We start from the raw sequence: 13,601 nt of genomic DNA on the forward strand, positions 1-13,601 counted from the left end.
TGGCACTTATATGAAATCACTTAATCTTCCCAGTAGCCCAAAACAGTAAATGCTATCAACCTCTTTTTACCAACTGGCTTTAGAGAACAAATAACCTTGACTTGTCACAAAGTACAGAGTAATACAGCATGGGTTCAAAGTGATTTCTCTTTGATTCAGTGTCTGAGTTTTGTGCCCTGCTTTGCAGCTTTCAGTTCAGGTACATGGAAACTGAACCAAGTGACAAGAATGGTCCTGAATGTCATGGGAAACTGAGTCTGCAGGTTTTATCTTGATATTTCCTGATGTGAATCTTTGGTTGCAGGTGAAGCTAAGTACCCTTTAACTGCAAAAGGCATTCACTGGTATTGCTGTCTTATTTCCACCCAGGGCTCATGGATAACTCCACTCGCTTCTCTTTCAAGAAGACAGGTATGCCATGTGGGTTTTGGGTGCAGGTATGGCAGGTGGGTTATGGACAAACAGTATCCTTTTTCCCGTGTTTACTTTCATGTTAGAAAGACTGGTATAGGTAATTTTCTCCACTCCCCCTTCCTTGAAAAGAGTCATCTCTGATGAGTGGTCATCTGGAAACTGACCTTTTCCTTTCAGTGGCAGGATGCTCCTGTTTAATAGTGTGTTCAGTCTCTTTGGAGATCTTGCAAGTGTCTGCTTTCCTTTTTTTTTTTTTTTAGCATTCTTTTCTTTCTTTTTTTTTTTAAATTGGGGTATAGCTGCTTACAATGTTGTGTTAGTTTTTTCTGTATGACAAAGTGAATCAGCTATTCAGTTCAGTTCAGTCGCTCAGTTGTGTCCGGCTCTTTGTGACCCCATGAACTGCAGCACACCAGGCCTCCCTGTCTATCACCAACTCCTGGAGTCTACCCAAACCCATGTCCATTGAGTCAGTGATGCCATCCAACCATCTCATCCTCTGTTGTCCCCTTCTCCTCTCCTGCTCTCAATCTTTCCCAGCATCAGGATCTTTTCAAATGAGTCAGCTCTCTGCATCAGGTGGCAAAGTATTGGAGGTTCAACTTCAACGTCAGTCCCTCAAGTGAACACCCAGGACTGATCTCCTTTAGGATGGACTGGTTGGATCTCTTTGCAGTCCAAGGGACTTTAAAGAGTCTTCTTCAACAACACAGAATCAGCTATAAGTATACCTATATCCCTTCCCTCTTGAGCCTCCCTTTCACCTTCTAGGTCCCACTAGTTATCTGTTTTACACATGGTAGTATGGATATATTAATCCCAGTCACCCAATTTGCCTCACCCTCCCCTTTCCTCCTGTGTCCACCCCTCTGTTCTCTATTCCTGCTCTGCATATAGGTTCATCTGTATCAAAACAATATTTACCTGCCTTTCTTTTAAGGCAGTTCACATGCTGACAGTTGAACATGACCCACAAACGGCAGCAGCCACTGTGCCAAAAAGTTCTATTTGATATTCACAAAACCCTGATGAATATTGTTGTACAGATTTTACATGAAGAAGAATGCGAAAACCCCATTTACCTCTTCCAGTGAGTTCTACCCAATGAACTGTCAGGATCAGTATAATAACATTTTTACCCCAAATCTCCCCAGTGCTGTCATAGTTAGGGCCCAGATGCCTTTCAGCATCCAGAAGCATGCTTTAAACACAACTTGAAAATGAGATTGCTCAAACTCCTTTGAAAGGGTGACCATTGCTTAATAGTTGGAAGTGTCTCCTCCATTACTGGAATTGGCTGCCCAGTACTGGGATTACTGGAAAGGGCTTTATGGCTGGGACACTTAATCAAACATGGAAATTTTCAGGAGCATTCTGAAAGACACCGTGGGCACCTTTTGATAGATCCAGACACAGAATGGTGTGATGAGAAGGCTCCTTGGGCAATTCTGAGGTGGGATGGATGTGGACTGATAGTGGTGAGGTCAGGGAGGCAGTGAGGATGGGAGAAACAAGTAGAAGCACTGGATGTTTTACCATCAGTCCAGATGAAGCATCAGCCTGGGCTTCTGGAGGACTGTGTCCAAGTGGCTGGAGAAACTGGCCGGAGCCTAGGAGCCCAAGTTTGAGTACTCTGCCTGACCTCATAGCTGATTTATTTCAAATCATCACTCTCTTCACTGAAGCATCATTTCTCCCACTTGTGCTTCAGAATTTGGATACAAAATGTATCCAAAGTTGCTGGAGACCTTTAAAAAGGTTCCATTTGCTGTTTCAGTTCTAGTCCTCACAGATCACCCATTCCCACAAGACACTGCAGATTCATTTTGGATGCTCTAAAGAAAAGCTGCTCTAATGCAGCTCCTAGAAGTCCAAAAGATTGCTTTCAAATTCACCGAAAGCTTTTGAATTTGAATACCACTTCTAATAAGGGTATAGAAATCAAAGTGCTCTCTCTCCTCAATGCATTTAGAAACACATTCTACCCAGGCAAAAACCAAGGGATGGTACTAACAGATTCTCTGGTTTGAATGACAAAGTTTTAGAGCCACGATGTCTTTCAGTCAAATCCTCTGACCAGCTCTGTGTTCTTAAGTCCCTTAAGCTTTCTGAGCCGTGATTTTCTCATATAAAAACAACAGCAACAACACAGGTACACACAAGAACCAAAACCTGTATGTCAAACTCAAATTTAGATTGGAAATGTTTTAGCAACTGGAAAGCACTTGGGATTATTACTAATGCTACTTAATTCCAATCACTTAATGCACATCATCTATACTGAGGCAGTGCTGACTGCTAACGGTGTGAAGAAATGAGTAAGTTAACTCCTAGATGAAGATGAAACACATACTTCAGTCTAAGTAAGAAAATCATAAATGTTGTAAATCTCATTTTATTTCTGCTTAAAATAGGTTGAAGGGAACCAGATCTAATATGTAACCTTACTTTATTTCACTAGAGTTGGGAAATGGATTATAAAATTTTCCTTCAACTTTAAGAAAGTGTTGTAACTCATAATCTTTCTGTTTTTGTTGTTGTTTTTATATTTATCATTGAAATAAAGTTCTACATATTCCAATACATTAATTTGTTTATTTAAAGTAATGGAAGTTTGAAGTACTGCACTGGAATAATAATATTGACATGCTGGATGAATCTAGAAGACAGTGGTCAGCACGGGAAGGGGCCTTGATATCAGTACAGATAACACATGGATGGAGAATTTAGCCAGAAGAGAAGATTCAGATGGACTTGAGAACTTTCTTCAAATACCTAGAAGGCTTTCAAATGAAAGATGCATTATCTGTCTTCTTTGTGGACAGATGAGTAGATGTTGTAAGGAAAGAGACTTCCATCCAAAACAAGAAGTAACTTTATAACCTTTAGAGGTTCAACAAATGAAAAAGCTGTCTTGAGAGCTAGTGAATTTCCCATCACTGGAACTACACTTATTTAAAAGAATATAATGGTAAATCCATTGCAAAACAGCTTTCCAAAAATCTACGGCAGAAAGGCTTCTTTTGAAAAGTGAGTAAGCACGCCTCTGTTTGTTTCTTTCCTAAATTATTCACTTTGTTAACTGGCACAAAATGAAAGCAGACCTCCACAGGCCAAGACCCACCCAGAGAAAGAGAGTCAATGGCACACTTGATGAATGTGAAGGGCCTTTTAAGCACTACTCAACAGAGCCTCTGCCATCATGGGATCCCTGTGCTCCAGCCTCCGTTGATTCACAACCCTTTCTGATCTTCTGCTGTCAACTGGACTAAATGAAATAATACACTGTCTGTGAAGTGTGCTTTACAACCTGATTTTACTCACCAAGGGAATTTGCCTGCAATATGTACTTTCTCCAACATCCCTATCTCTTGACAACATTATCATCAGGTACTTTTCCAGAAGGGGAGGTGGCAAATTACTTCAAACTGCACGAATTTCTGTAAGTGCAATAACATTCCTCAGTTTTTAAAGGGCATCTTTTTTTTTTTTCTTTTAAAGTTGTCATTTGAATTCAAACTCTTTGGAAAACATGCATAATAATCTTAATGATCCCATTGAGCAGTTTAAATTCAAATTGTGGAGCATTTGAAATACCATGCTGGCAGCACTTTCCATAAATTACTTTCAAATTCAATACACACACACACACACACACACACACACACACATTTATCCAGTACCGCACTCAAAAATATTTAAATTACACTTTCTCTTTTTTAGTCCCATTTAAATTGTTATTTGGAAAAAAAAATATTTGGTTGATAAATTAGTGCTGTAGTATCTGCTTATAAATTTCCCAATTATTTTTCAAGAAAATAAATTTGTGGTAGGCATAAATTTTTATTCCCCCCAAGGGTAAATGGAGCTTTGTTTTATGGCAGGGTTCCTGGGCTTCCCTTGTGGCTTAGCTGATAAAGAATCTGCCTGTAATGCCGGAGAGCTGGGTTTGATCCCTGGGTTGGGAAGATCCCCTGCAGAAGGGAAAGGCTACTCTGTGTTTGGTAAATCAAGTCCAGTTTACTCATTTACCTTGCAATTCATTCTGTACACTATCATTTTGAGGAAATGCTGGGAAACAATCAAAAAGTCACTCCTGCCAGACAGGCTACCCAACCTAGAATCTTTATAATGAGCTCCTATCTATAGTAGAATTGGACAAATTACATCTTGGGAATTAAATGATTAAAAGAGATTCTTAGATATATAAGGAAACCTCATTTATGCTTTATTTCTAGTATCTTTGAAATTAATATTTGTTCACAAAACTTGCCAGTTAAGATTTCAGAAACCAGGAAATATATATAAATGAGCCGGGAAACAATTCTGTTTGTAATATATGGTCAAAATAAAGCAATACAAAATGTTGGCATTGTGCAGCAGAATTCCAAGCTTGTGCAATTGACACATTCAATCACAACTTGGCTATGAGGAAAAAACTTCCCCATAATTTTGAAAATATGGGTGTTCTTTGGAACTGAATAGCACTGCAATCCATCCCCTTCCTGTGCAAAACAGTTGCAATGTTTGATACTACTGAAAATATCAATGAAGCAGTAATGATTAGATACTCGGGAATAATTAGAATTTTAAAGACTGATTAAAGGCTTTTTTGAAAGCCTAATGAAACTTACAATTCACTGACAGAAGAAAAGAACAGTCATATAAGTACAACACTCTAAATTGCAAATGTTGTGCAAAGGCTGGTTAAAACAGGATCATTACTATATTGAGCATGTTAGTACTATATTAATATTTAGAACCTATCTCATAAAGTTGTTTATTTTTCTTAAAAGTGATTTTCAAAAGGCTAACTCAAAATTGTAAATTAAACTCTGTTATACCCAAGAGCCAGCAGGAAACCTCTCCAGGGTTGTAAAAATCAGAGGGAAAAATCATCATCATTATCAACAGATATTGGCTCAATATCAGCAGAGTATGAGGCCTGTTCATGGAGTCTCAGGGGAGGCAGGCACATGACATGGTAAGACACTCACAGTCTAGCTGGAGAGACAGGGCTGTGCCATGCTTAGATAAACAGCTACAAAATTATTCCCCCAATTTTATGTGTCCCCTCTTCCCTCAAACACCCAGTATGCATTTAACATGCTACATATTTGTTTGTCTGGATGGCTATCTCCTTCAAATGGGGAGTTCCCCAAGGACTCAGGGTTGTGTCTTCTTAAACTCTGTAACCCTAATGCCTACTACAATATTTGAAATATAGACGGTGCTTATAAATACTCAGTGGATGAATAAACGACTGAAGACCATTTAGTCAGGCAACTGAGACGCTGAGGTAAGAAAACCAGACACTTAGCCAGAGGATGGAAGTCATAACATTTTTCAGTTTTTTAGGTGTTGGGGCTACCTTATCTGAGCCTCAGTTTTCTCATGTTTAATCTAGGAATAACACCTGCCTTGTGGAATTATGAGCATCAAATGAAAAACAACGATAAAAGTACTTTGGGCACATGCATTTAAGTGTAAGGTCTTATTAGGCTAAGCAATTGGTACAGGTGGTAAATGCTAAAAGATATATAATTATCATAGCTGGAAAACAGATTATTAAGGGAAGTTGCCTAATACCATCCAGTAGTAACTCAGGGAATTGGGAGTCAAGTTATTCTTTCCTAAAAGCCTAATCATTCTCTTCCATGTGAAGGTAACATAAATATCTAATAACAGACCACTGTTATAGGATTGAGGAAGTTACTTGGCTCTGTTTTCCCTGGAAAAACGGCATTCTAATTTGTCTTCAGTTTATTAATGTGCAAAATATGGGGCTTATGTTAGAGTCTTCAAGATCCTTTCAGGTTTCAATGGCATCAATATTGACTTCCACTCAATTCAATGAGCAAAATGGACTTTAACTGTCTAAAGGCATGTTAGCATTTTTCATAGCTTTTATGTTCTCAATCACTTAGTTGTGTCCAACTCTGTGACCCCATGAACTGTATGTAGCCCGCTTGGCTCCTCTGTCCATGGGATTTTCCACACAAGAATACTGGAGTGGGCTATTTCCTAACCTAGAGGAGCTTCTTGACCCAGGGATTGAGTCCATGCCTCAAGCATCTCCTGCATTGGCAGGAGGATTCATAACTTTTAAGCGTCCACTTTTTCAGAAAAGAAAGAACAGTACCAACATGGCTTTTCCATTGGCCGCTGTTTCAGGTGGTCTCAGGACAAAGGAATTTGGCCTCTGTAATAAATGTGATTAAGATCCTTCAGAGGAAGGTAATGAGTCCAAGACTATATTACTGTATATGCAGGAAAATCCATGAACCAGAAGATATTCTTTACTTCCTCTGCTCCCACTTTTTCTGCAGAATAACACATTAAATGAATGCCCAACAGATTCTTATATATCAGCAGGCTGGTTTCTTTTCTTTTTATCCCAGAGGTTTTCACCGTGGAAAACAAATGTTTAGAAACTGAAATTGTTTTTTTGCATTCTTTCCCCCATCATCTGTGACTCTATTTTCAAGGTCTAGCTCAAGTGCTGCATCATCTGGGAGGTCTTTCTTGGTGTTGACCCCCTCCACATCCACACTTTTCAGAGCTCTCATCACTGCCTGAGTCTCCCTCACAGACAGATTCTGCCTTATATTACACCTGGGTGTGTGTCTGGTGCTTCTCCTTCATCTAAAGGCTCCAACAGAGCAGGAATTGAGTTTCAAGGTGCTCATATCCCCCAGAGCACCGAACTCGGCCCTCTGTACACAGGAAGTGTTCATTCAATGGCTCTCGCAATCAGCAAACAGTTTATTCTTCAATGAAAAGTATTCAAGATACATATATTTAAATGCTTACTTTTCCCAAGACTTGGAGACAGTAATCACCTCCATCTCCTGGATTCTATTCTATAAAAACTCAGAAACACTCTTGAGCAAAGTCTGACAGCACAATTTCACAAAAGCAACCTTCTTCATTTTATTTTACTTTGAACTTAATTAATAGGAATGCTTAACCTGCCACCTCTTAATTACATTGGCAAGCTGGTAGGGCTTATTGATCTGTGCATGATGAGTTAATTCCAAAAGAGACTTTTACATAAAGCACTTTATTGGAGAACACATCGTTATTCCGGCAACTTTTCTGGAATGACCTGAAGACACTGCCTGGCCAGACATAGGCCAGTTTGGCTTCCTGCCATTTGTGCCAATTTCCAAATGATCTAATAAGAATGCACAATAAATTTCCAAAGAACCAAGTCTTTCTCTTTTCTCTGGCCTAAAAAATGAGGTAAAATCTAGAGGGTGAAAGTGCAACCTAAAAGGAAAATTCAGTGGGGCTATATAATGCTTTATTAATAATGGCCCTACTGAAAGTCCATCAGAATTCTTTAAAGGCAAGAGGATACTCAAGTACCTGTTAAATATCTCAGTATGTAGCTTCCATATCTAGAAACACAGGATATTCTAATCATCACTCCATCAACCAGTACCAATAATGCATTTAGACCTATAGCCAAAAGGTGCAACTCATTTTTATGGACAGAACTATTGTTGTTTAGTTGCTAAGTTGTGTCTGACTCTTTTGCGACCCCATGGAGTGTCACCTTCCAGGCTCCTCTGTCCGTGGGATTTTCCACGCAAGAATATTGGAGTGGGTAGCCATCCCCTTCTCCTGGGGTTCTTTCCCACCCAGGGATTAAACCCTCATCTCCTGCATTGGCAGACAGATTCTTTACCACTAAGCCACCATGAACTGCATCCTCCCAAAATTCATGTTGAAGCCCAAACTCACAATGTAAGGGTATTTGCAGATGGGGCCCTTGAGAGACAATTGGTTTTAGATGACTTAAGAGGCTGGGGTCCTTGCTGTGAAATTAGTATCTTTATAAAAGCAGACACCACAGAGCTTGTAAACACACATACTCTCTCCCTGCCATGTGAGGGCACAATAAAAAAGGTGATCCTCTGCAAGCCAGGAAAAGAGCTCGTACCAGAAATCCACCATGCTGGTACCTTGATCTTTGATTTCCAGCCTCTAGCACTGTGAGAAATTTCTGCCGCTTTAAGCCACACAGTCTATGGTATTTTGTTATGATCTGAGCAGACTAAGACATTTAAAAAAAAAACAAAACTAGATACCCCCAGGGTGAGTGGTATTGCTTTGAGCATTATTTTGGAATACAGAGTATGGTTTGAGCATGAACAGGGAAAAGAGACACAAAGAACAGAAAAAATGAGCTCTCCTTTTATGAATCTCACATTCGCTATACATGTGGGTGAGACGGTTTGCCAATATAAGGTTAAGACAAAGGTGAATGATTAAAACAAAAGTACAGATAAAAACTCTGGGAAGACAGGAGGAAGTGCCTATCTTTAGCTGGAAGGACATAGGGGAGGATTCGCAAGAGTGGTAACCAAACTGGGACCAGAGGGCTGTAAAAAAAAAAAAGACCTATTTGATGATAGGCCATTTGTTAGCTTGAATTTATTTAAGAGACAGGTAGGGGCTAAGATTTAGAGTGCAGAAGCTCAGAGTTCTGCTCTAATCCTATGATAATTCCTTCTTTTCCAAAGCCCTGGTTTTTTGAGCCTTGATTTTGTTAATTTGTAGAAAGGAATAGCAACACTTCTCACTCACCTGTCAGAGTAGAAAAAGAATGACTATATGATATTAGGAGAAACTAAAATGCACAATATGACTCATGTGTACTGGCCTTTTCCTCCATGAAGATGTTCTTTTTAAATTCTTCCTTTTCCTTCAAATGTCTCTGTTCTCTTTCCTGAGTTCTTTCTTCTGACATCCTGGCACATTCAGTAAGATCTATTGTGTGGAGAAACTATTTGTCTAGTTGTTATGGTTTTATAATAGAATTTACTCTGGAGTTTTTCCTAAACTAGAGTAAAAATATAAACGTTCACTTTTTTGTTGTTTAGTTGCTAAGTCCTGTCCAACTCTTTAGCAACCTCATGGACTGTAGTCCATCAGGCTCCTCTGTCCAAGATATTTCCCAGGCATGGGAAATACTGGAGTGGGTTGCCATTTCCTCCTCCAGGGCATCTTCTTGATTCAAGGATCGAACCCGCATCTCCTGTGTCTCCTGCACTGGCAGGCAGATTCTTTACCATTGAGCCACCACGGAAGCCCTTTATTGATGTTAATTGCTTCAAGTATCTTTTAGCATTATTAAAGAGCCCATAAAGTAAAAATAACTTTTGTGGAACATGTATATCATCCAAAATAATTTCTGTAATTTAAAAACTCATCGTTTATGTTTGTTTGCGATTTTCAGATTTTTTAGTGTTCTCAGTGGATCTATGCATTCCTGACATCCTGAGCAACTCTTTCCCCCTCTCCTGGCATCTGATTTTACCATATTATAAGTGTAGGAGACTGAATTGTTAAATAATCTTCAAGTCAAAAAAATACTTTTGAAGACCTAGCAGGTGTGCCAGGCCCTTGTCACTGTGAAGCCCTCAGAAAGAGTATTTGCCTTGCTATAAGGAGTGACGCCAGCCTCACCTGGCATCCCCTGACGCTGCAGGGAGGTGAGCAAAAAGGGAGATCCCCAAAGCGGGGTTTTTCTTTAAAGTAAGCCTTGCTGTGGGAGGGAATTACAGTGCCCCATTCAAAGTCATCAGAACATCAGAGAGCGTTCACTCTAACTCCCTGGCAATTTTTATCCGCAAGTCGGGCTTGTGTATTTGACCTTGAGCGTGGCAGCTCTTCTGATGATTCTACAGCTGGAAGCGAGACAGCTGGCTTCACTCTCACATCCTTCCTTTCAATCTTTTGCATTTACATTTCAGCAATGACTGCTCACAGGCTTCCAGAGCCAAGTTCTCTTCTTTGCTTCTTAAACACAGACTCCCCATTCCAAGGTACAGCAAAGAGCAAGGAGTCAGTCTTAGGAGACATTGGCATCTAGAGGGGAAACCCAGTCCCTTTCCAGCTCCTTACCCCACATAAATATCAAAGCAGCCATAGACTCACATGTTGGGATAAGAACTAAGAAAAAGAAAAAAAAAATGAATAAAATGTGATAACCTCCAACCCCAGCACACATACACTCTCTAAGGGTTTCAAATCAGTAAGGAAATGTGCCTGAGTCTCAAATGACTATGAGTGAGTGAGTGAAGTTGCTCAGTCGTGTCCGACTCTTTGCAAGCCCATGGACTGTAGCCCACCAGGCTCCTCCCCCATGGGATTCTCCAAGCAAGAGTACTGGAGTGGGCTGCCATTTCCTTCTCCAGGGGATCTTCCCAACTCAGGGGTCGAACCTGGGTCTCCTGCATTCCAGGCAGACGCTTTAACCTCTGAGCCACCAGGGAAGCCCAATAGAGAGGGTTAAATCCTACAAGGGGCTGCCTGGTGGCTCAGATGGTTAAGAACCTGCTGGCAATGTGGGAGACCTGGGTTCGATCCCTGGGTCGGGAAGATCCCCTGGAGAAGGGAATGGCTATCCACTCCAGTATTCTTGCCTGCAGAATTCCATGGACAGAGGAGCCTGGTGGGCTACAGTCCATGGGGTCACAAAGAGTCGGACATGACTGAGCGACTAAACCACCAAATCCTATAAGAGAAGGAGAAACAAAAGACGTGCATATTCAGGAAAAGTCACATCAATTTGGGGAAGTTCCAAAAAAGCTTTTTAAGGCTGGATGACACAGATTTTCAAGTGATGGAGATGGGGAAAGGTACAAGACAGCAATCCAGTCTGGGCACAGAGAGAGAAGGCTAAGATAGCAGTGGCTAGGGGAAGTGTCCAGTTTGGTCATATGCTGTAAGGGAATGTGTAGGAGAGAGATGGGGGTAAAAGTGAAGTATTGGGGGACTACTTCTTACAGAGAAGGGGCTGGTGGTACAGGTACATGGATCTCAAACCTGAGCATACCTAAGAATCTGCCCCAAGAGCCTTGAAAAATATGCTAATTTCCTGGCTGTTTGTGCAGGAATTCTGGGGAGTGGTCCAGAATTTTACTTTGAATTAGGACTTCAGGGTGATCCCCTGGAGGAGGAAATGGCAACCCACTACAGTATTCTTGCCTGGAGAATCCTATGGACAGAAGAGCCGGGTAGGCTACAAACCATGGGATTGCAAAAGAGCTGGACATAACCGTGCCACTAAACAGCAGCTACATGGTGACATCAAAGCAGTGATCTCTGACACCTTTTGGGGAAACCAAGTTTCCAGAATTTCATGGCTGGCCACTGCCCCTCAGACTCAGAATTCTCAAACCAACAATCGGCTAGTAACATTCCAGAAATGGAAATGCTGGTGAATAACTGACCTTTAGTGATTCAAGTTAGGCAAACTTCTCCTTTGCAGGTTTGGTAGGTATGTCCCTGAAGCTTGGTCTGTGAATTTATTTACCGCTCAAAGCCTGCACACATTTCTACTAAGCCCTGTCAACTTCTCTGAACCCTCACGTAGGGGTTTAGAGGTAAGAAATACCACTTCCATTCTACTTGTGATGAAATTTAAGCCAAATGAAATGAGGTGGATACGGCATGGTAGCTGGCCTAGCTGGGTGTGAATGAGGTCTGACTTTAAATTCCATATTCTTTCTCTAACATTATTTGCTGCCACATATCAGGTCCCTTAAATGAAAGACTAGATATCTTGTTTAGGGCTCTTGAACTTATTTTCAGGCTTATTTTTAAGACCAGTTTGAAAGCATAAACGCACACTCACACATACACACTCACTCTTTCTCTCTCTCCTTTGTCCAAACCCTTTTTCTTTTAATTGAAAATGTATTTCATTTTTTCTCTTCTGAGAGTACAGAGCAGTTCAGAAGACCCTACTAATGCAGACTCCATGCTGTAGATGGGTAATTACCATTCCTTTATCCTTCAAGAGATACAAGATAAATATGAAAGAAAATGAGGAACAGACGCCTTCTCTATTTTCTTTCCACCCTTTTATCTCTAAAGTAGGAAGTTTACTGAACCACTGCCAACAATTCACTCAGCCTAATGAAGTGTATAAGTAATAGGATTAAATAATCTTAAGCCATTATTACAGTGGCCTGATGCTGACATTCATCCAAACTCTGGCAAACACCGAGTGGTGAGTTCATGCTTGATTTAAAAATAAACAAACTAGGGCAGTGGGAAGGTTCTAGCATAAAGTTTCAGAGGCATTTAACCTGGAAATCTGAAACTCTCCACCTTGGTTGGGGCTGAAGCAAATGCTGTCCTATTTCGAACCTCTCCAACCAGAATTTATGCAACCCAACATTTTCTAGGGATGTTTCTCTGGGGCCTGTAGCCGCATATGGTTAAACCTCTTCATGTCAGTCCCAAAGAAAGCAGGTAGTTCTTTGAAGGCATCAGCAAGGCTCATGGTTCCTACTCCTGCCTCTGACATTAATAAACCATATAACCCCAGGCAAATCAGTCAGCTTTCTTGGGCTTTAGGATTGCTCTGCTATAAAAATGACTTTATTGAATTTCTGAGGCTCCTCCTGGCCCTTAAACAGAGTTCAAATCTATGACAACAGATCACGATGGGAATTGGCGGAGAGGTTCTGTTCAGTTAGGTCTCTTTGTTGTTCCAGGCAGTCTACTTACATGAATGAGCTTTACTACCCTTACCAAGGTAGGACTACCTTAGAGCCTTCAGGGATGTCCGTGGAGGGCAGTAATCAAAGTCAGCAAAGGTTTGGGGTCTATCTGGGGAAAAAGGCTAAATGAAAACCATTAGCAAAGAACATTGCAGTAACTATTCCTCTTCCACTGAAAGCTGTGCTGTTGTATAATTACAGGGTGCTGATATAAATGCCTGTTAAAGTGAGAGGTGCTTTCCAAAGCATATTCAACCCCAGAATCATTTCACTCATGAGTTAATTATTCCTGCAAAATTTTATAGCATTCTTCATTTAGATCATGTATGCCTTTAAACGTTTGTCTAGGTGCTTTATATTTTTGTTATTTCTGTATAAGGATTTTTTTCCTGTTATATTTTCTAAACATAAATTCCTAATTTTAATGTTGGTAGGTGACTACACTTTTGTTATTCTAATACTCTAGGTTTCCTCAGATTTTCTGCAACAATGATCATATCATCTGTAAATGTTTATACATCCTAGTGTTATAATTTTGAGTAAAAAAGTCTCAGAAATATAAGCATGATACAATGGCATTCATTTTAAATTAAGAAACAATATATGCAAACAACACAATTATATATGCATGTGTACATTCTGGCCTTCCCTGGTGGCTCAGTG

The 13,601-nt window shown here is 40.4% G+C and overlaps 1 protein-coding gene and 1 non-coding gene across 2 annotated transcripts in view; both read right to left on the minus strand.

The window, feature by feature from the left end:
* LPP (LIM domain containing preferred translocation partner in lipoma) overlaps positions 1 to 13,601 on the minus strand; it is a 664,090-nt gene that overhangs the window by 94,392 nt on the left and 556,097 nt on the right. The window lies entirely within an intron of this gene.
* TRNAS-GGA (transfer RNA serine (anticodon GGA)) lies at positions 10,628 to 10,700 on the minus strand. Its single transcript has one exon. It is a non-coding gene; the product is annotated as a tRNA-Ser (tRNA).

The sequence above is a fragment of the Budorcas taxicolor genome, chromosome 1, assembly GCF_023091745.1.
Source record: "Budorcas taxicolor isolate Tak-1 chromosome 1, Takin1.1, whole genome shotgun sequence".
Lineage (NCBI taxonomy): Eukaryota > Metazoa > Chordata > Mammalia > Artiodactyla > Bovidae > Budorcas > Budorcas taxicolor.